A 22,205-nucleotide genomic window follows, 5' to 3' on the forward strand; every position below is an offset into this window, starting at 1 on the left:
ATGTCCAGAAGAGAACACTGAGATCCCTGCTGCCTGCAATGCTCACCTTCCACACTGTAGATGACCTACTCCTCTATCTCCTTCAAATCTCTGCTTGGAGATGCCTTGCTCTACTCATCCTATCTAAAACAGCAGGCAGCTCTTTCTTAATTCAACTGTCTGCTCTGGGTCCAAGATAATATCTCAAAAAAAAAAAAAAAAAGAGGGAAGGAAGGAAAGAAGGGAGGGAGGAAGAGAGAGAGGAGAGAAAGAGAGAAAGGGAGGCAAAAAGACTATTTCCTAAATCAACAGTTCTCAACCCTGACCACAAGTTATGGAGGTTTTGAAAAATACTGATGCCCAGGTTCTACCTCCAGAAATTCTGATTTAATTCATCTTGGGTGGGAGGAAATATTGGTATTCTTTGAGAACCACTGAGTAGTACTGGTGTCTTTCCTTGTGTGGTCCTTGGACCTGAAACATCAGCGTCACCCAGGAGCTTGCTAGAAATGTACAATCTCAGGCCCCACCCTGGACCTGCTGAATTGGAATCTGCATTTTCACATGATCGCTAGATGATTCCTGTGAACATTCAAGTTCAAGATACAGGGACTCCCCTGAAACCAGCTTCAATTCTGGGGAGAAAGCTGGCATAGCTCTGTACCCTGTGGCCTTCACAGCTCTGTACCCTGGAGCCAGCTGTCTTGGGTGAAGCAGAGAGGAGAGGACCGTCCGGGTGGCCCACCTCAAGGACAGGTGACTTCAGTCAGTGCCCCCCGCCCCACCAGCCGTTCTATTGTCGCTGCTTTTCCAAGATAAGTCGCTGTGCTGTGTAATGGTCACTGAAATCACCCGAAGCAGAGCAGCCCAGCTCCAGCCCCAGAGCAGCATCGCGCAATCACACCGAGGAAATCGTTCTTATGTTTCACTGGTACTCTTTCACAGAGATGGTCTGCTGCCAGGTGTGACTGCCGAGGTGACAGGCTGGACTGTCTGCATCCCTTTCTATCAGCCAACTTTAACGTGCACGTGAGTCACCTGGGAGATTCTGACTCATGGTATCTGGGGTGGGGTTGGGTGCTGGGGGTGGGAATCTGCCTTTTGAACCAGGTGGTGCTGAGGCTGCCAGTGCTTGGAGTATGGAGAAGGCCTGGACTCCACAGGTAAACCTGGAAGGCCCACTTAGAAACATGCCTGTGCTGAGAGTTTTCTCTAGTGTGATCTCATTTAACCCTAACAATGCTGTGAAGGAAGGTTATTTAAAAGCTCTTCCCATTTTCCATGAGAAGCAACCAAGGTTCAGAGCCCACTCGAACCGCAGCCAGCTGATTTCCCAAGTCTAGCTGTGCGTCAGAATCACCTGGGGGCTTTTTCAGCCTACACTCCCTAGAAGATTTTGATTCTGAGGTGGCTTCAGGAATATGTATTTTTAAAAGGTCCTCGAGTAATTACAGCGCAGCTACTCGGTGGACTGACTTGGGGGATTACAGATCTAGATGTCGCTACCTGCCTGGAGCAGATCAGAGCAATTCGTGTGCAGCCCACTTCCTTTAAAGAGTAACTGCTTCTTATTTTCTTTACATCCTTGACACCTGGCCCAACATCTGCCAAAAAGCAACGGCTTCCTAAGAGTTACTGCCTCTCTTAATGAGCTGAGAAATGGATGGTGGACAGATAGAGGCATGTTTGCAGGGAGAAAGGAGGTGGGGAAGGGAGGAGGAGAAGGGAGAGATGAAGCACGCTAGGGGCTCCTAGAGCTTGGCATTTACCCACACACTTGCATCGAGTCCTCAGAAGCAGTTTTTAATGTCACAGATATAAAACAGGGGGTACTATCTTAGCAAGTGAGCTAACCAAGATGAGATGTCTGTATTTACAGGATACACTGAAACCCTTACCGACTACTGGACAATGTAGGCAGGGACGGGGGGAGCGGGGAGAACCGACTCTGCCATAACACGTGGAAGGATGGTGTCAGCCTCTGTGCCAACCAGCGTGACGAGCTCCCTCGCCGTGAGGCATCAACCTACAGCGGTGGCCTACTTGCAGAGAACAGGCCTCCCGCTCCCCAGGCGCATTTGCCACCCTCTCTTCCTCTCCCACTCTCCTTCCCCAGCTCGCCTCCTCCTTATGTCAGTTTCCTGCCTTCACTTCTGTCTTGTTCCCTGGGGTCTTAGAACCTTCTTTTCAAGGTTCTAGGCTCCCCACCTCCACCATTCTCTACAGGTGCATTCGGAACCACTTTCTCATCAAGACCCATCCTGCCACCATCAAAAGCATAGATCCAGCCTTTAGCACAACCATGAATTAGGGGAAGGTAGTCTTCATTTTCCCACCTCCCCCAGCCCTATTGCTACCCTTCCCCTGACCCTCACCGAAGAGCCATTTCCACGTCCCACAGCTCTCAAGAGCATCTCTGCACTGATGATTCTGTAATTTATATCTTCTGTCTCAATTCATCCCTTGACCTCCAGGGTTGTACATCCCGCTGAGTGACTAGGATCTCCAATCGGGACTCTAACAGGGATCTCAAGCTTAACACATCTCAAACCAAACCTCTAACTCTCCTCCACTCTCCCCCCATGGTCCTCCCCACCTCACTTGTAGCACCACCATCTGCCCAGTTGTTCAGTCATTCATGACCGCTTCCCCCTCTCACTCCAAGAGCAAAGTCTTCAGCAAGTTCCCAGAACTGCACCTTCAAGACACATCTCAAATCTGACCCTCTTGCAGCCCCTCTGCTGCCCCCGTCTCTCTCCCGGATCATTACAACACCCTGCAAACTGGCCTCTGGCTTCTCTTCTTCTTCCTACCAGAGCCAGTCTCCACCCAGAGCCAAAGCGAGCCTTTCAAAGAGGCATCAGCTCCCACTGCTCACCTGCTGAAGACCCTCGCGACACTTGCCATCCACCATCCAGACACCCCACTGTGGCTTCTGAAGGTCCGCACAAGCTCAGGTCTAAGTTCCCGAGGCTCTGATCACACCTGCTGACACTCTCCCTGCTCCCAGTGCTCTGGAGGGCTTCTGTCCCCAGCGCCACGATCCTTCCCACCCCCCTGCCTTTGGACTTCCTCCTGGTCTAGTCTTCACTCAGATACTCACATGGTTCCCTTGCTATCTTTGCTCAAATGTCACCTCGTCAGAGGGTATTTCATATGGTGTCTCACCACCCCTACCCTCTCTGCTGCCCCTGCCTCGTCCTTCATTCTACCTGCACCATCTCATTATATTTATGGACACACACACGCACACACACCTATTCACACATGTATTTGTTGATTATCTGTCTCCACCCAACAATATGAGCTTCATGAGACCTTTTCTATACTGATCTCAGCTGTATCCCTCATGCCGTGGACAGTGCCTGGAACATAGTAGATATTCAACCTAGTTGTTGAACAAGTGGGTGAACTGTCTGCCCCTACCTTGCTCAACGGTGTGTTAATCTGGATTATAAGAACCAAGCTTTGTCCCTTAGCATGTAGTTCATCCTCCTGGCATCTTGCTTTTCAGCAAATAAGCGTGATAAATGCTTGCTACCACAGAACATGTTAAACAAATAATGAAGCATCACATCACAGAGTTCTACATATTCTTACTCCATCTTTCTTAAAAAGCCATAATCCTTATAGAAAAGAAGACAAGGAGGATATACCCCAAACTGAGAATGACATCATCTTTGCATTGCGGGATTATGGTTAAAGTTTAGTTTCTTCTTTGCCTTTTCTCCATTTTCTAATTTTTCTACAATGAAAATGTACAATCAGGACTTCCCTGGTGGTGCAGTGGTTAGGAATCCGCCTGCTAACGCATGCGACCCGGGTTCAAGCCCTGGTCCAGGAAGATCCCACATGCCACGAAGCAACTAAGCGCGTGCACCATAACTACTGAGCCTGCGCTCTAGAGCCCGCGAGCCACAACTACTGAGCCCATGTGCCACAACTAATGAAGCCCACGCGCCTAGAGCCCATGCTCCGCAACAAGAGAAGCCACCGCAGTGAGAAGCCCGCGCACCGCAAAGAGTAGCCCCCGCTTGCCACAACTAGAGAAAGCCCGCGCACAGCAACGATGATCCAACACAGTCAAAAATAAAACATAAATAAATAAATTTATCTTTTTTAAATGTACAATAAAAATCTAATTTTTTGAAAATTTCAGTGTGCTCCTGTTTAGAGGTAAAACAACTAATCATCTAAGACTCTGAGAGTCGTTGTGCTGAGACCTGAACTCTCACTTCTGCTCCTTACGTTGCCTCAGCCAAGTCGCAATTTCTCAGGACTCAGTTTACCCCTCTGAAAAATGAGGGCACCATCTGCTGTTCTTGACATGGAAGGTGTGATGAGGCTCAAATGGCAATGTCTCCACACAAATATTTGGAAAACAGTAGTACATTTTGAGGGGTTTTCACTAGTGAATTGTTTCTAGGGTATTGGTGGGTATCATAGAGCTTACCCCCTCTTAGCAAAGATGTTCGCACATCCATGCTTCATCCAAAGGCGTGACTGTTAGTAGAAATGGTAGGCCCTGTAGGGAGGCAAGTGGAGAAATCAGTTCATCAGGCAGCCCTTTTCTCCCCCCTAGATTACCATTAACTAAGTGACCACCCACTGTTTACAGACAAGACCTGAGTTTCAGGGTATTCTTCTGAAAGGACCCCTCCTGGGAGGAGGGATACAGTGGCAGCTCAAAGCGGGAGATGGAACCAAGTCAAACACCCCTTCTTTTGCCTTTCTTTTCCCCTTCAAGTCAGATCCAGATTCCCAACTACATCCATAACCTGCTCAAACACACCAAAACAAACACACACACACACACATCCACATGACTAAACAGCCTTCATTTAAGTTCTGATGATTTTTCACTTTAAAAATAAAAGTGGGTCTGAGAGTCTGTAAAAAATATTAATTTTGTGAAAATCGGGCTAAGTGCTGCAGACCAAGGATGACAGCAGACACAGGCGCTGGCTCATTACCCTTGCCTCATGTCTCCCACCACAGTCTCAGAGAAGAAGGCTCATTGGGCAGCCATCAAATGAGAACTCCATTAGGATCCTTCCCCCATAGCGGTCTCAGTTTCCCCATCTATGAAATTAGGAGGATAGACTAGAACAGGGAAGCCCATAGGGGAATATCTCACATGTATCAATTTGTACTCTCCCGTTCTTTGAAATCCAAAAGAATTTAGCCCTAACCCTTGTTCCACATGCAGCAACAGACCCAGCGTCCTTCCTATTCATCCAGGGGTATCTGGGGGTGGGGGTGGAAGGTGTTTCTCCAGCTCTGGCTTCTCCATTTTTACTGAGTTTGGTTCGGTTTGTGGATCATCAGTTCAGCATCCCATATGTCCTCTCGTTTTCCTATAACATGGCATCTCATCCTGGACACTGCCCCTATTCCTTCATTCCCCTAAATGCCAACAACACAAGGCTCCATATGTAAAACAGACTTTTATTGTCAGTTTGGGGAAACAAACTACTTAAAATTGGAAATGAGGTATCCAGCTCTTTGAAATCTTTGGCCACTCTGCCATCATGAAGTTCCTGTGTTGTCTGTCCTTCTCTCTGAGGTTCAGCTATCCATCATGGGGTGCAGCCTCTCCTCCCCTACAAGCTCTTTCACCTCTCTCTTCCCTGCTCATCCATGACTTTGAATTCCTATTAATTATGCAAAGCAACTTAGTCCTCTCTTTGTTTTGCTGTGTTCTTACAGCTTATGTTCCTCAGGGCCCATCTTCAATACCTAAAAGAGGCTATAAAAATACGTTCTGAGACAAAGAGAGTTTTCTCTCTAAGAGGAGCTCTGATGCCAACTGTGTCTAGCTTTTTTTGACCCTACTCACATATCTGCCATCAATTCCTAGTTCCGGGGCTTCCCTGGTGGCGCAGTGGTTGAGAATCCGCCTGCCAGTGCAGGGGACACAGATTCAACCCCTGGTCCGGGAAGATCCCACATGCCGCGGAGCAACTAAGCTCATGTGCCACAACTACTGAGCCTGTGCTCTAGAGCCCGTGAGCCACAACTACTGAGCCCACGTGCCGCAACTACCGAAGCCTGTGCGCCTAGAGCCTGTGCTCCACAATGAGAGAAGCCACTGCAGTAAGAAGCCCGCACACAGCAACGAAGAGTAGCCCCCACGTGCAGCAAGGAAGACCCAACACAGGCAAAAATAAATAAATAAATAAATAAAAATTAAAAAAAAAAATCCTAGTTCCATGCCTGAAGCGGACATCACTAATCAATTCACCACTATTTGCCACTAATGAGGTCTCTTCCCAACAGAGAACTGTAAGTAGACACCACCAGTCAATAACAGCTGTCACCCTAAGTGCAACATTTTTGCAAATGTTTTGCATCTGAGCCCCAGATGACCTCAAAGTTTCCTTCCAGATTTGACTTTCTAGGGTCTGGTGAGAACAGAATATTCATTGAATAAAATTAACTGAGGACCTCATTAGTTATTTGCATGGAAACATTCCAGGCAATCTGAATAGGATATACTCCAACCTCAAACTTCCCCCTTCCCTCAGCTCCAAAAGTCTGCCACAGATCTGAAAGCAGCCCGTATTTGATCATTCCTTTGGATTAAAATACGAAAGATCCTAGTTAAATAAGAATAGCACAACCTCATTCTCTGCTCAGAATGTTTTTCCCTCATCCTTTTTCTTGACCTGACTTCCTCCTAGTCAACCTTCTGGGCTCAGCTGAAATGTCACTTTCTTCAAAAAGACATCTCTGAACACCCCTCTCACCTCCAAAAATAGATCAGGTCCCCCTCCCCTCACTACGGGCCCTTAGAGCACCATGCACTCCCCTCTATAACCCTTATCATCATTTAATTATATAATTATTATTTGTCCACCTTCCATCTAGACTTCAGCCCTAGCACCAAGACGTACCTGCACATAGTAGATGCTCAGTAAATACCTGCTAAATGATAAACTAATGACTGATTAATTAGTATCTACTTTCTGGGGTGGTTGTGTGACTTAGAGATGCACACTGTATATAACATGTTTAGCAAAGTGCCTGGCACATAGTAAGTGTTCCATAAAGGATAGTAATAAGAATATGACTGATACAGGGCTCTGTGCCCTCTCTCTGTATAGCATCTCATTCAATCCTCACAAAATCATACGCGAAGGCACTGTGACTGTTCCCAGTTGATAAGTGAGGAAACTGAAGCTCAGAGAAGTGAAGGGTGCCGACGTTGCAAAGTGGCACTGCTGAGATGGAGGCCTAGGCAGCTTAGCCTCAGAGACTCTGCCTGCAGGTTGTCCAAGAGGGATCAGGGGAGGGTCCTTAGGATGAGGACTTGAAGGTGAGTGAGGTTTCCACTGAAAGGAAAGGACAAGTGTAGCAAATCAGCTAAGGCTTGAGCCTTAGAGTCAGAACAGCCTGAGCTCAAATCCCTCCCTAGCCACTTCCTAGCTGGGTGCCTTGGGCAAGTGACTTAACCTCTCTGAACCTCAGTGTTCTCCTCTATAAAATGGGGATAATAATACCTCTGTCTGTAATTGTATTATGTAGATGAAACAAGATCCCATAAGTGAAGCACTCGGTACACTGCCTGATGCATGACACAGTACTCATAAAAACAGAAGCCAAAATTATTATTTCCTCCTCATTCTCTTCCTTTCTCCTCTTCCCTTCTCCCTCCCTTCCTCTCCCTATGCCCCATACCCCCATACACACTTGTATACACCATTTGATTCTTAGAACATCATTTTTAAGTGGGTAAAGTAGTTAAGTAGAGGCTTTTTACCCACCACCCAGTGGTATGTGTGTTTTGGGGAGAACTGGGGCTTTTTCCCCTAATGCCCTGAAACAAAGAGAGCTTATTGGGCACAATTAATTGTTCAAACTGCCAGAGATTTGAGAGTGGAGGGGTAAACAGATGCTGCTCTGAGCACTGTGCTCATTAACGCAGAGAAAGGATTCATTTTCTATGCATGATTAACTCCCCATCGTCAATGATTTACACAGCAGATGATCAAATGAGAATTCGTTATTCCACAGACAGAGAGTTTGGGCACCAGGCATTCAACCTCCTTGGGACAGCTCTGTGCCCCAAATTCCTGGGGTGCCTGTGGTTTGTGCCTTGACCCAGGAAGATGCTGCTTGTCTTTGGCCCGGTTCTCCCAAGGGCTCTTAAAAAGAGCAGCTATCCAAAGCAGCTCAGGGTAAGCCACAAGGCCTCCCTCTGTCCCATGACTGGAAAGGACCCAGAACCCAGCTGCCTTTGGTCTCCATTATGTCTTGCGATTGCTCTAAATCAGTCTCTAAACCTGTACTTTGGAATATAAAGCCAAGAGTGGCAGGGCTCATGTTCAACCAAGAAGGCTCCCAGGACCAAAACAAAGCGTCAGCTTCATAGATTTCGAGATCCATAGAGGTTTGTCAAGTATCAATTGAGCATCTACTATGATATTACAAATTAAGAACATCGTAGTCTCTTCTTTCTCCATGGATGACAATGTCTTCCTTGAAGGCTACATGAATACCTTCAGTACGGATTTAGTAGGTAAAAATCCAAGGGGTTCTACATTGCCCTTGCCTTCCAGAAAAGGGTAATTCTACTGCAAGGGCTTTCTTTAACCATCAGTGGCACAGAGGCCAAAGAATCAGGAACCAAAAGTATTCCAGAGAAAGGACAGGGCCTCTGCCCTTCATGATGTTCAATCAAATAGCCTTAGATTAGTCACCATGAACCAGGCTTTGTCAGGAAGATGGTGCTGAAGTAGACACATTCCCTACCCATGAGAAGTGGTGATGGGGTAGGGACATGGAGAATTAGAAGACAAAGTTTCCAAATGTTCCATTGTAGATCAAGGCTTATCTATGATGAATTCCTTACTAGGACTCAGAAACAAGAGAAAAATAAGAACCATCCTTGTGTGAATTTTTCGTAGAACTAAATTTATTTCATTGTTAAAATGATTCCTTATTTTGAAATAATGCTCTTCCTCCCCCCTTTTCTCTTTTTGTGTTTAAATAAATTTCTTTTATGAAATGACTGTGGTGATAAGATTTGAGTGTTTCAAGGTCTTTTTGGCAAAGTCAAAAGTTGCCAAATCTATGTCAGACACCGCCTGCACCTTCCCAAATGTTAGTGGTTCATGAAGTCTCTAAATCAGGCACCCACAGCTGTGTATAAAAGCAGTACAGATAAAGCTCTATGGGAACTCAGCAAGGAGGGTGAGAAATCTTCTCATTTGGGTGAAATCAACAAAGGCTTTAAAAGAGTTGACATTTGGGCTGAGACTTTAAAGATGGATGGGCTTTGTACACCTAGAGTTTGAGGTAGATTTGAAAGGGAGGACACAGCTGCAACAAAGGCACAGGGGTGGGAACAGAATCCCACAATGAGTCATGTTGCAGGAATAGCAAAGACCTAGTTTAACTGGAGTAGTGGAATCCAACCTGTGAGCCACCGCCTCCTAGAGGACCGCAGAGGTATTGCAAGGTATCTGCCAATTTGGGGATCAATTTGCCAATGCCTCATCCCTAGTAGAAGTACTTTTTAAATGTCTGTAGACCTGCTTATTCAAAAGCATTATTGAATTCATAGATGCATTTGGTCAACAAATTGTTTCCCAAGCCAAGTATATTAAAATATCAACTGTTAGTTTGGCAATCCATGATTTTTTTTAATGTCAAAAAGGGAACCTTATGCCATTTCCTAACCATTCATTCATCAAATATTTATTGAGAGCCCATTATGTGCCAGGCACCATGCTAGACACAACTTGCTGAAGTAAACAAGATCCAGAGCAGGGAGACCAGTGGGGAGGATGTTGTAATCTGGGTGAAAGATGGGGAAAAGACTCAGACTAGGATGATAGCAGAGGAAAGAATGAGAAGTGGCCAGACTTGGGCATATTTTGAAAGTAGAATTAAAAAAAGTAGACTTGCTGGTGGATTTGGTGCTTAAGGGTCAGAGAAAGAGGAATTAAAAGTTACTCCTAGGATTTTAGCCTGGACAACTGGTTAGATGATGACAGATAGCACTGTATGAGAAAATGAGAAAGGGCTGGAACCACTGGACAACAGAGTGAGGCTTGTGAAGGTGGGTGAGAGGGTTACTGGAACTAATCCTGGAGTCGGATCAAGAGGGTGGGGACCTTAAATACCAGAGCAAGAAGTCTGAACATTCATAACTGAAGGCACTTTCTTTAATCACCCCCCAAAGTCAGAAGCTTGGGATCCCTGAGGATGCTTGGGGGAGATGCTCTTCATTCAACTATACTTGCTGAGTACCAACTATATACAAGACACTGCACTTAGCATCATGGGGGATACTAAGAAAGGCAGGACATAATTTCTGCCCTGAAGGCACCATAATCAGCTGAGTTTCAAGATTTACAGATGAGAAGAGCAAGCACCCCATCTTTGAATAGTGGCATAATAAGATAGGCTCTGGGGGGAAGTTGGGATTCTGGAAGTTGCCAAGATCTCTGTGAGGAATCAGGTGGAAATATCCTGAGTTACATCAGGGTGGGTCTCCTCTGCATCTTTTTGTCAAGAGAGTCATCCTCATGCTACATAAAAGCAGTCTTGATACACTCACTTTATTCAGTTTCCACTCTGCATCCTTCACCCTGACCACTGGAATGGACTTCACTGGTGCACCCAATCCGGACCACCCCTTACTAGCCCAATGCAGCCATCCCCCAGATGCTGTGAGTACTGGCTACTAGGCTCACATCTGCCCTGGGGGAGAACTGCTCTCAAACAGGAGCCACTTCGCCCAGAAAGCCCACTTTGGGCACATCCCTCCCCCAAAGCATCCTGTATACCATGACTAACTGACCTGGAGTTTAAAAAGGCTCACCCTGGGGCCCCAAGGCAGATCAATTCTGCAGCACAGTTCATGCTCCAGAGCTCTCTGTGGGATTGGGCTGTGGCTAGTCTCCAACTGAGACCACATCCTTGTTTAATTCCTTCTCCTCACCTTTCCTGCTTCCCCCACTCCCGCTTGCTTCTGAGAGCTCAATCTATCACATGCATGAGAACCCCAGGGAACCCAAACTAAAATGTCAACTCTGCACTTTACTCCCTAACACAGTACTATTATTAATCATAACTAACATTTCTGAGCTCCTACTACATGCCAGGCAGCATGCAAAGAGCTTCACGTAACTTCTAGGATCCCAAAGGTTCAGTGCCATGACCCCCATTTCACAGGTGAGGAAATGGAAGCTCTGAGAGGTTATCATGTGTGGCATCCCTACCACGTTTCCTCTGGCCTCTCAGAAGGAATCCAGACCTAGGGGGCTGTACTTCTCCTTCTGCAAAACAACTGTTTCCTCCCCCTACATGTTCCTTGGTCCTCATCTTTCCTCTTACTACCTTTGCACCCATCCCCCTCTGAAATCCACTGGTCAATTACATGGGTTTCATTGCTCAAGATCTCCTAGGGAAGAAAATTCAATTGATTTCCATCTATTTTAGTTTTCTCTCAGAATGGCTTTTTTAAATTGGCAATAAGCACTTTAGTTCTCCCAAGAATTGTTTGCTCAACAAAATGTTCGTAGCATTCTTAATAGTTATGTGTGTTGAGGGGAGAGAGGATGTCCCACCACCGTCTCTTCTAGATGCTGAAAATAATTGACAAGATCTGGGTCTGCTGTAGAATCACAGAGGCTTCTCTCTCCTAAAGAATCAAGCCTCAGCGCCAGCAGAGTCAAGGGGGAAATATTGTGAAATTCCAAACCCTTCCCTGAAGGAAGGGGCATAAGACAATGAGGATGACTTATACCAGCCATCTCTAAAATAAAATGGGGGTGTGGTGGGCAGGGGACTGTTCCTTTTGCCTGGAGTGTCTTTTCCCTTTCTCCAACCATTGAACTCCTACTCATGCTTCAAAACCCAGTTTAAACGTCATCAACTCTAAGATTTACATGAGCTTCCCCAGCCCCCAACACAGTCATTGATTTCTGTGGACATACAGAGTACAATCCACTCTCAGAATACAGAATGGAAGCAAGAGCTCATTCCTGGGTGAGATAACCCAGGATCAAATTCTCACTCCTTCACTGGTTATGTGACTTTCTGCAAGTCATTCAACTTCTCTAAGCCTCAGTTTCCTCATCAGCAAAACGTTAGTGCACACAAACAGCACTCTGCCTGGAACATGATAAATGCTCAGTAAAAGCGTAGCAAATTTCTTCATTACTATCATCATGATCACTCCTTCCTCTGAATTCCCGTAAGCGCCATTTTCCTATTGTCCATTCCATTAATTTGCTATTTACCCTAGATGGCCTTGTTTTGTTAATTAACATCTCATGTGTGCATATCTCCTCTCCTTAACTACACTGCAAGGTCCCTGGGGACAGGAATGCATCTTATACTTTTATATCTTGTACAGCTGTGAGAACAGTACCAGACACGTAGCATGTGCTCAAATATTTGCTGAATAAATTCTTAAAGCATTGGCTATGAGTACAGGTACTTATTTTGCTTGGCAACAGAATAACATTTTGTATTTACATTCTCATTTCCAAGGCTAATTGATGTGGGTCTTATAATCATAAAAACCCCTCTAAACCCTCCCCTAATAATGGCAGAAACCATCAACTAAACAAACCATTAGATGTACCAACAATCTATTAATCTGCTCTTAGTGGAGGGACACTGGTTGATTTTTCAGTTGTCTAGCTATACAGAGGGATTGGATTTAACTGGAATATTCAGTTTGGTTTCCAGCTCTCCATCAGCACTGCTTTACTCTATGAAATGAGGATTAGGTGATAATGGAGCTAATATAAATATGGAGTTCGAGACAGATACGCAGATAGCATCTGACACAGTTCCCAGCATATTGCAAATCTTTAATACATGGCAGCTCTAAAAATCTGGGGAGAAAGCAGAGGTGGATAACAGAAAGAAGGTTCAACCCTGGCTCTGCCACTTACCAGCTGTATGACCTTGGGCAAGTCATTTGATCTCACTGACACCCAGTTTTCTCGTAAGTAAAATGGGGATAAAAATATCTGCATAGGGGCTTCCCTGGTGGCGCAGTGGTTGAGAGTCTGCCTGCTGATGCAGGGGACACGGGTTCGTGCCCCGGTCCGGGAAGATCCCACATGCCGTGGAGCGGCTGGGCCCGTAAGCCATGGCCGCTAAGCCTGCGCATCCGGAGCCTGTGCTCCACAACAGGACAGGCCACAACAGTGAGAGGCCCGCATACCGCAAAAAAAAAAAAAAAATCTGCATTGTGGGGTTATTATGAAGATTAAGTGAGATTATATGTATAATACGATAGCTGTCTGTATTGGCACAGCTGACACAGTAGAAGAAAAGGGACAGAGTACCTGCCCTCATGAAGTTCATAATCTAGGGGAAGACACAAACAATCAGTTAGGACAAGAGGATAGTAAGTGCTGCTACAGAGGTGGTACAGAGAACTGAGGAGACACACAGAAGGCAAGAGAACAGCCTGGGCCCCTGTGGTGGTGTCACTGAAGGCTTCCCCCAAAGAAGGATTCGCTGGCCATTACAATTTCATTGCCCAGCTTCACATCCATCTTCCATCATCTCTGGATGAAGCTGAGCTGCAACTACATCCCTACTTTTCAAGCTGCATCCCTGGCGGGTTCTGTAAGGTGTAAGCCAGACGTGACTACAAGGCTGGATGAGGCTGTGTTCGCTTTCCAGGACTGCCGTAGCCAAGTGCCAGCAACTGGTTGGCTTACAAAACAGAATTTTATCCTCTCACAGTTCTGGAGGCTAGAAGTCCAAAATCAAGGTGGCGGCAGGGGGGTTCCTTCTGAGGGCTGAGAGAATCTGTTCCATGCCTCTCCCCTAGCTTCTGGTGGTTCGCTATCAATTGTTGGTATTCCTTGGCTGGTATAAGCCCAATCTCTGCCTTCATGTTCCACTGGACTGTGTGTCCAAACTCCCCCTTTTAATAAGGACAACAGTCATTTTGGATTAGTATGACCTATTCCAGCATGACCTCATCTTGACTAATCACATCTGCAATGACCCTATTCCCAAATAAGGTCCCATTCTGAGGTACTGGGGGCTAGGACTTCACCATATGAATTTGAGGGTTGGGGGGATACAATTCAACCCTTAAGAAGGGCAGAAGGGATTGCTCCTTCCAGTCTGCATCCTGTTCCCATCAGTGTCAATGGTTCTCCCCTGACCCTGGGCAGTGCCAGGTGGTTCCAGAAACAGCAGTTAGCTCTTGTGTCCAGGTGTTTTTTCTCACACTGCCGGAAACAGCTTCATTGTGCCCCATTCATTCACCAGTATCAGCTGGCCAGGGCCACCCCCTCCAAGGCAGTCCCAGCCCTGTGGGGACCCTCCTCCAAACACCTAGATTCTAAAACCCAGCCTCTTCCCTTTAGGTATTAGCTTCTTTCTGCCTGTGAGAGGCAGTCTCTGACATGGTTCCCCCATGATCCCTGCCCTCTGATATTTGTGCCCTCGTGCCATCACCTCCCCTGGCGTGTAGGACGGACTTGCTGACTCGCTTCTACAAGAAAATGGCAGAGATGATGGGATGTCACTTCAGAGATTAGATAACAGGACTGTGGCCTCTGTCAAGGATGTTTTCTTTTGCTTGTTCAGTCTGATGATGTTTTATTTTGCCACATTGTGAGCTACCCCATGGAGGCTCATGTGGCAGGGAACTGAGGGAGGCCTCCAGCAAATAGATGGGGATAAACTGAGGGCTTCGGTCTAACAGCCCACGGGGAACTGAATCCTGCCAGCAACCACGTGAGTGAGCTTAGAAGCAGATCCATCCTCAGTCGAGCCTTCAGATGAGACCCCAGCCTCGGCTGCCACTTTTACTGTTGTTATGAGAGACCCTGATGGAGAAGATCCAGCTAAGCCATGCCCAGGTTCCCAAACCACAGAAAATACGAGATAATGAATGGTTGCTTTAGGCTACTGAGTTGTGGGACAATTTGTTACATAGCAGTGGATAACTAATCCACTGCAGTTACTATCTCTGTGACCTCAGTGTTCCCTTTTTATATTTTCCATCTTCCAATAAGTGCTTAACCAACTCCCTATTAAATTCTCTCAGTTAAATTAGTTCCTATGCTTTCTATTTTCCTGATTGGGCACCAACTGACACAAGATGACATATAAACTGTGACCCTGAGGACGAGCAGGGGTTAGCTAAGCAAAAGGATGGGAAGAGTGTTTCAGGAAAAGGATAAAACATGTGTAAAGCCTGGGCACCATTCATTCTTTACACATATTTATTAAATACCACTATGTGCCAGGCCTGGTCCTAGGAATGAGATTATGAATGAGAGGACAAGGTCCTACCCTCACGAAGATGATCCTCACAGGTAGGCCAAGACCCATACATCAGAGACAGCCCCCCACATGCGTCCTGTCAAGAGAGGAGCACTTGCCTTGGCGTCTAGGCACGAGATGAGGAACTACCTCCCAGCATCTCATCTGTGAAGCAAGCATGACAATGTCTCCCTCCCAGCACTGTAGCACTGACCAGATGAGGTTGGGGGTGGGAGGCGCTTAAAGAAGCTTTGTGCAGGAGTCCTACTTTAATAACTGGCACTCTCAACTCAGAATGATCCAAGGTCTTCATCTGCCCACGTGGCCAGCGGCCCTCTGCTGGCCTGGAGCTGGCTGCAGACAAGGCCTGGGTTAACAGGATTAAACAAAGAGCCTGTTGCTCCTGGCCCCAGCCAGCGGGTTGCTGGTCATTGATAAAAACCAGCTGTAATAAACAGAGCAACCTCCCCTCATCAGCTACCAAGGGCTATTGAATTACCTTCAGAAGATGGATGACACCAAGCCGGAAGGCTGCTTGGTAAGGTTTCCCTGTGAATAATTCCATGTAGAAAGCTGGGTTTGAGAAATGGGGTCCTTCCACCAGCTCAGCCCCACCCATGCCGTCTCTGCCAGGTGCTTTCAAGATAAAAATGTTTCCTTATGGGCTGCCAGAGCATCTGTGACAAAGGAAGAAAACTTACTGTCAGGCCCCAGGAAAGAATCTACTTCTGCCCAAGACATAAAAGGTGGTTTTGCTTTATTAGAATTGTTCATGATTTGGAGTACTAACTTATTAATAACAGCTATGATTTATTAAGCATATTCTATGTGCCAGGCAGTGTGCAAAGCATGTGATCTCATTAAATCCTTAAACAACCATATGAGGCAAGTCATGTTATTCTCTCCATTCGGTTGCTGAGAAAACTAAAGCTCGGAGAGGTAATATGACTTTCTCACAGCTAGTAAGTGTTGGAACTGGGACTCAAACCCACACCCTTAACAGGAATCAGCAAACTTGCTCTGCAAAGTGTCAGACAGCAAATATTTTGGGCTTTGTAGGCCTTCCTGTCTCTGTTGCAACTACTTACATCTGTCCTTGTAGTACGAAAGCAGCCATGGACTCTACATAAACAAATGGGCATGGTTTTGTTGCAATAAAACTTAATTTTCAGAAACAGGCAAAGGACCTGATTCAACAGATCAGTGGACCATGCCCTACTATGGCAACCTCTACTCTTAGCAGTTATATGGCACTAACTCTACATTTGGACTTTGCAGTTTCCTCCACTTTTTTATTTCCACGTAGAAAATGTACTGGCTCCTCATGGAGTTATTTCATTGATTCAATTCATTTATAATTCCTTTACTGCCTTCTTGAAAGCTCTAGCTTTAAGGAAAATAACAGAGATTCTGTGAGGTGGAGAAGCAAGATTGAAATTTGTAATTTGTAATTTCAATCATTCATTGTGTAAGTGAGGAAGAGACCTGTTGAGCTATGGTAACAATAAATCCCCAAATCTTAGACTTAGAAAAGGACTTCTTAAATTCCGCATTATTGACTTGGGGGGCTGGATAATTCTTTGTTATCCTGTGTATTGTTGGGAAAGGGGTGGACGGGGAAGGTTAGGGAAGTCTTTCCCATGGAAGTGTCAAGAACTCTGAGGGGTGTGTCGGAATCAACTAGATAAAGAGGAGGGGGAAAGAGTTGTAGGCAGAGAAGTGGGAGTGAAGGAGCCTGCTGTGTCTGGGGGGAGCTGAAAGGTCAGTGGGCTGAACACACAGAAAATAAAGGGTGAGTGTTGTATGAGGCGGCTTAAGAGGATGAGGGCCGGACCACGCAGGGGTGCTGTGAGAGTTTACAGAGTTTGGTTTTGCTCTTACAGGCAATGAGAAGTCACCCAGTTTTCATCAGGGAGTGAATAATTTACTTTGCATTTTGAACAGATCACTCAAGCTGCAGTGTGGAGAATGAGGTAGAAGGGGTGGGGTGGATGCAGGGAGACGGATCAGCTGACTGTTACCGCCCTTCCAGGTGAGAGGTGATGGGAGCTCAGGGTGGTGGGGGGGAAGACAGAGAAGAGTGCATATATTTCAGAGATAATTAGGATGTGAGATGTCAAGAGGGGAGAGGTTTTCAGGCTGTCATCATTTCTGGCCTGTATAGCCAGATGGATGGTCGTGAGGCTCACTAAGACAAGAAACACTGGAGAAGGGCCAGGTGGGGGTGGGGGGTGGGGAGACGATACAGTCTGTGATAGGCTGCGAGCGTAACAAGTCTTTGAGGCGGCCAGGTGAAAATATCAAGAAGGCAGCCAGATATATTTGTCTGCAAACCAGAGGAAAGACGAGGCTGAAGTTACTAATACAAGAATTATCAGAACAATGCTCAACCCCTGCATCGCAGCTTGTGGTTTGGACCCCAATCCGTGGCTTCATCATTTGTGGCTGGTTATCCTTGGCTAAATGGCAGTAACTATAACAACTCTACAAAGATAGAACCATTTGTCCACTTCCCTCAGAATTCACTCATTCATTCAACAAACAGTCTTGGATGATACCGTGTACCAGATTTTGTCCTTGTGGGGGATGATGCTACAGCAGTAAACGAGGACCAACAAGGTTACGGTCTTTACAGGCATTTGGTATTTTATGGCTTCTTCCTTTGTGTGAGTTGCTCACAACAAGGAACTCTTGTTCTTGCATGTCTGGTCTGGAGTAAATCACCCCACACTGAAGGAAGTGCTTGCCTGTAAAATGACCTCAAATTTTTAACAGGAAGACAGAATTAGAGTATCTCAGCTTTGTACTGTTAGGATCCATTTAATTCCATGACGTCAAATAGATTTCTTCTCACATGCCAACTTTAACTGATTGACATTGACTGCCTGGAGAAACAGGCTGAGAATGTTTCAGCCAGAAAAAACCAAAGTGATCAATTAGTGATGTCTGTCAGGGGTTTGCTATGGAAGAGTGAGATGCAATGTGTCCATGGTTCTGATCTCAACTCGACCTTTTCATGTATTGCTGAATTCTGTTTGATAATATCTTGTTAAGGAACTTTGAGTCTATGTCAAAGATATTGGTCTATTATTTTCTTTTTTAAGTCATCTTTTCTTATGAGAGGCTGACTTAATGATATGAGTTGGAAACAATTCTTTATTTTCTGAAAGGGTTTGTGTAATCTTGGCATAATTTTATCTTTAAATATTTGATAAAATGGGCCTATAGTTGTGGCAGAGGGAAGTCAAGAAGAGTTTTTAAATTGTGAATTCAATTCTTAAATAGATACAGGAGGTTTTAGATTTTCTATTTCTTCTTCTGTTAATTTTAGTATGTTGTATTCTTCGAGGAATTTGTACATTTCATTTAAGTTGTCAAAGGTAACCCATTAATTTAAAAGGTGTGAAACTAAACCTTAGATATGACAACAGACAGGCCCCAGGACACAGAGTAAATGACAGATGATCAAATATAAGAATGCAGGGCTTCAGAGGCTGAGTCAATTGTTCTCAATCTGCCACATCCAGATGTATCCTACTTGCAAAAGCCACAGGGAAATTGACAAAGGATCTTTCCCCAAATGACACACACATGCATTTTAAATGCCCACATGCTGCAATATTTAGCATGATCTGGTGACTTAAGAGAAAAAGAGCTGCCCGGGGTAAAAAAATCACCATTAGCACCAAACTGGAGCCTCAGATTTTAGCGATCTTACCTGCCAAAGCCTGAGGCTTTTTGAAAAAACTCGTGGTTCACAAGAAAGAGAAACCCACTCCATTTACGTTGCCCTGGGAAGTATCCTAGGCTGCTTTCCCCTCAGTTGAGTACAAGAAGCCAGGCCGTCCATGCAGATTATTGCCCCTTGAATCTAGGCCTTGCCATTGGAAGAAAAGTCCCTGAGGACCTTCTCTGCCTGGCCTGACCTACTTAGATGTGATATGCCTAGTGAGAATGGGAATGGAGCTGATGGGGATGGACAAGAAGACAGGCCTGGGGTGGCCCAAGGGAGATGAGCTCACAGGACTCGGCTCAAAACGCCTCTGGGGGAAGGTCTCTCCAGAAGAGAAGCATCTGTTAAATCTGGACACTCAGTGCCCTGCTTAAAATTTTTCAGTGACACCCCTGTGCACTCATGAAATAATCCAAACTCCTGCACATGGCCTCCAGGGCACTGCATGACCTGATCACTCCACGCTTCTTTCCCCATCCTTCCCCTGACCACTGTCTTCCTTGAGTGAGACTGACCTACTTTTACCTGCAAAATGGTAACATGCTCTCCCTTCCCTTGGGGCCTGGCGTGGGCTGTTCCGTTTGCCTAAACTCTGTTCTTCCTCTATTTTCACTTGGCTTGTCCTCCTCGATCTTCAGGTCACAGCTTAAAGATCACTTACTCCATAGTGCTTCCCAACACCACAAGTCTGGGGCCCTCCTTTGTGCTTCCACAGCCTGCTGCACTCACTCACTGCTCTGGAACAACTTGCCTATCCGTGTGCCAGCATCCCTCCCTAGTCTGTGAGCTACCTGGTCTCTCCGCTGAGTCCCACAGTCCTATGATCAATTGCCTACTTGATGTCTTCTTTTAGATGCTTATAAGCACGTTGGACCTAACCCGGCCAGCCGATACCAAACTCCCACTGCCCCTCCCAAACGGTTCCTCCCACAGTCTTTCCCATCTCAGCAAACTGTACCTGCATCCATTTAACTGCTCAAGCCAAAAACCTTGGCGTCATCCTGAACTCCTCTCACTTCATCACATCCCACATCTTATTCATCAGCAATATACCTTTCCAAATATACCGTCCAGAGTCTGGCCACATCCCGATGAGAAAGTAAGAGAGAAAAACGAGAAAAGCCAATAAAATTTGAGTAATAAGCAAGTTACCGCTGGGGGAAACTGCTGGGGACCCTCTGGGAGACTGCGGTGAACACACCTCAGAATACTCCCACGGAGGATGGGGGATGGGACGTTAAGCCACCAACTCCCATCCCCCAATGGTTAAAGGTTGATCTGAGAGTGTCAATTTCTCCGCACTTCCAGGTTATACCAGAGCTCAGCAAGATGAGCTCTCAGGCAGAGGAGAGGCAGAGGCAAGCGCTTGCGGTAAAAAGCTGTCAGCAGCACACTCTGAAATGTTTGAAGCTTAAGAAAAACTCAGGTGGACCAAAGAGATGCAAGGTGGGGCATCTACTACATTGGGGAAAAAAGTCTCCTGTAAGAAATCAGAACCCCAGGCATACTGGTACCAAGGCATGGGGTCTGATTTTTAGTTTGCTTTTTTTGTTTGTTTGTTTGTTTTTGCTGCACGCGGGCCTCTCACTGCCGCGGCCTCTCCCACCGTGGAGCACAGGCTCCGGACACGCAGGCTCAGCGGCCATGGCTCACGGGCCCAGCCGCTCCACAGCATGTGGGATCTTCCCGGACCGGGGCACGAACCCGTGTCCTCTGCATCGGCAGGCGGACTCCCAACCACTGCGCCACCAGGGAAGCCCGGGGCTCTGATTTTTTATATTCCCTGAATGATACAGAAATCCTCAGCCAAAAAATCAGCATAAAAATAAGTCTGGATTTTGAAGCTCTTGAGCCTCAGGAGGAACAAAAGCAAAAACACTGCATAAACATGGAATCCATGACCAGGACAGTCTGTTGGGGCTTCCACCCGCCCTGCACAGAGTCCACGGACAGCAAGCCAGACCACTGGAAATGACCAGCAGAAAGAGGACAGCTCCAGCCCCTCCCCGCCCCAGCACGGAGCTTCTCCCACGTGGATACAGCAGTTAGAACTGAGAGGACAGTCAGCTCACCAAGGACATGTTAAAAAGAAACATCCCAACAATGAGATATCGCTGCACACCTACTAGAATGGCAAAAATCCAAGAGACTGACGACACCAAACGCTGGAGAGCGTGTGGAGCAACAGGAACTCTCCCAGCTCTGCTGGTGGGGATGCAAAATGAAACAGTCACTGTGCAAGATGACTGGGCGGCTTCTTACAAAACCAAACATACTCTTACCCATGTGGTCCAGCAAACATGCTCCTTGCTGTTTTCCAAAATGAATTAAACACCTACGTCCACAGAAAAACCTTTTCACAGATGTCTGTAGCGGCTTTATTCATAAGTGCCAAACCTGGAATGAACCAAGTTGAGCTTCAATTGATAAATGGGTAAATAACCTGTGGCACATCCACACAGTGTAATGTTATTCAGCGCTACAAAGAAATGAGCTATCAAACCATGAGAAGACGTGGAGGAACCTTAAACACATCTTACTAAGTGAAAGAAGCCAATTTAAAAAACTAAATACCTTACGATTCCAACTATATGATATTCTGGAAAAGGAAGAACTAAGGAGATGGTAAAAAGATCAGTGGTTGCCAGGGGCTGGGGCAGGGAGGGATGAAAAGGTGGAGCACAGAGGATTTTTAGGGCAGTGAAACTATCCTGTACTATCGTACAGAATACTACAGTGGTGGATACATGCCATTACACATTTGTCTGAACCCACAGAACGGCAACACAGAGAGCACCTGAATGTAAACTGTGGACTTTGGGTGGTAACAACGTGCCAGCATAGGTCCGTTGGTTGTCAAAAATGCCCCACTCCGGTGGAGGATACTGATAGCAGGGGAGGCTGTGCATCTGTGCGGACTCTGTGCTCTCCGCTGAGTCTGGCTATGAAACTAAAACTGCTCTAAAAGATAAAATCTATGACACAAAACAGAACAGAACAAAAGGAAATATCTCTTCCCCTCTGTCCTTCCCACCGCAACACAGCAGAAAACAAGGAGCAGGAAAGTGTAGGGAGCAGGGCAGTAAGAGGCCACAGCCACCCGCTAAGTCCAGTCCATGCTGGCAAACAAAAGGGGGAACTTCGAATGAAATATGTCAGTTGAAAAATGGCCTGGTGACTAGGCTATTTTAATAGCTCAAGGAGATTGAAGAGTTATGGAATCCAACTGACT

The sequence above is a fragment of the Grampus griseus genome, assembly GCF_964374135.1.
Source record: "Grampus griseus genome assembly, chromosome: 12".
Taxonomy (NCBI): Eukaryota; Metazoa; Chordata; class Mammalia; order Artiodactyla; family Delphinidae; genus Grampus; species Grampus griseus.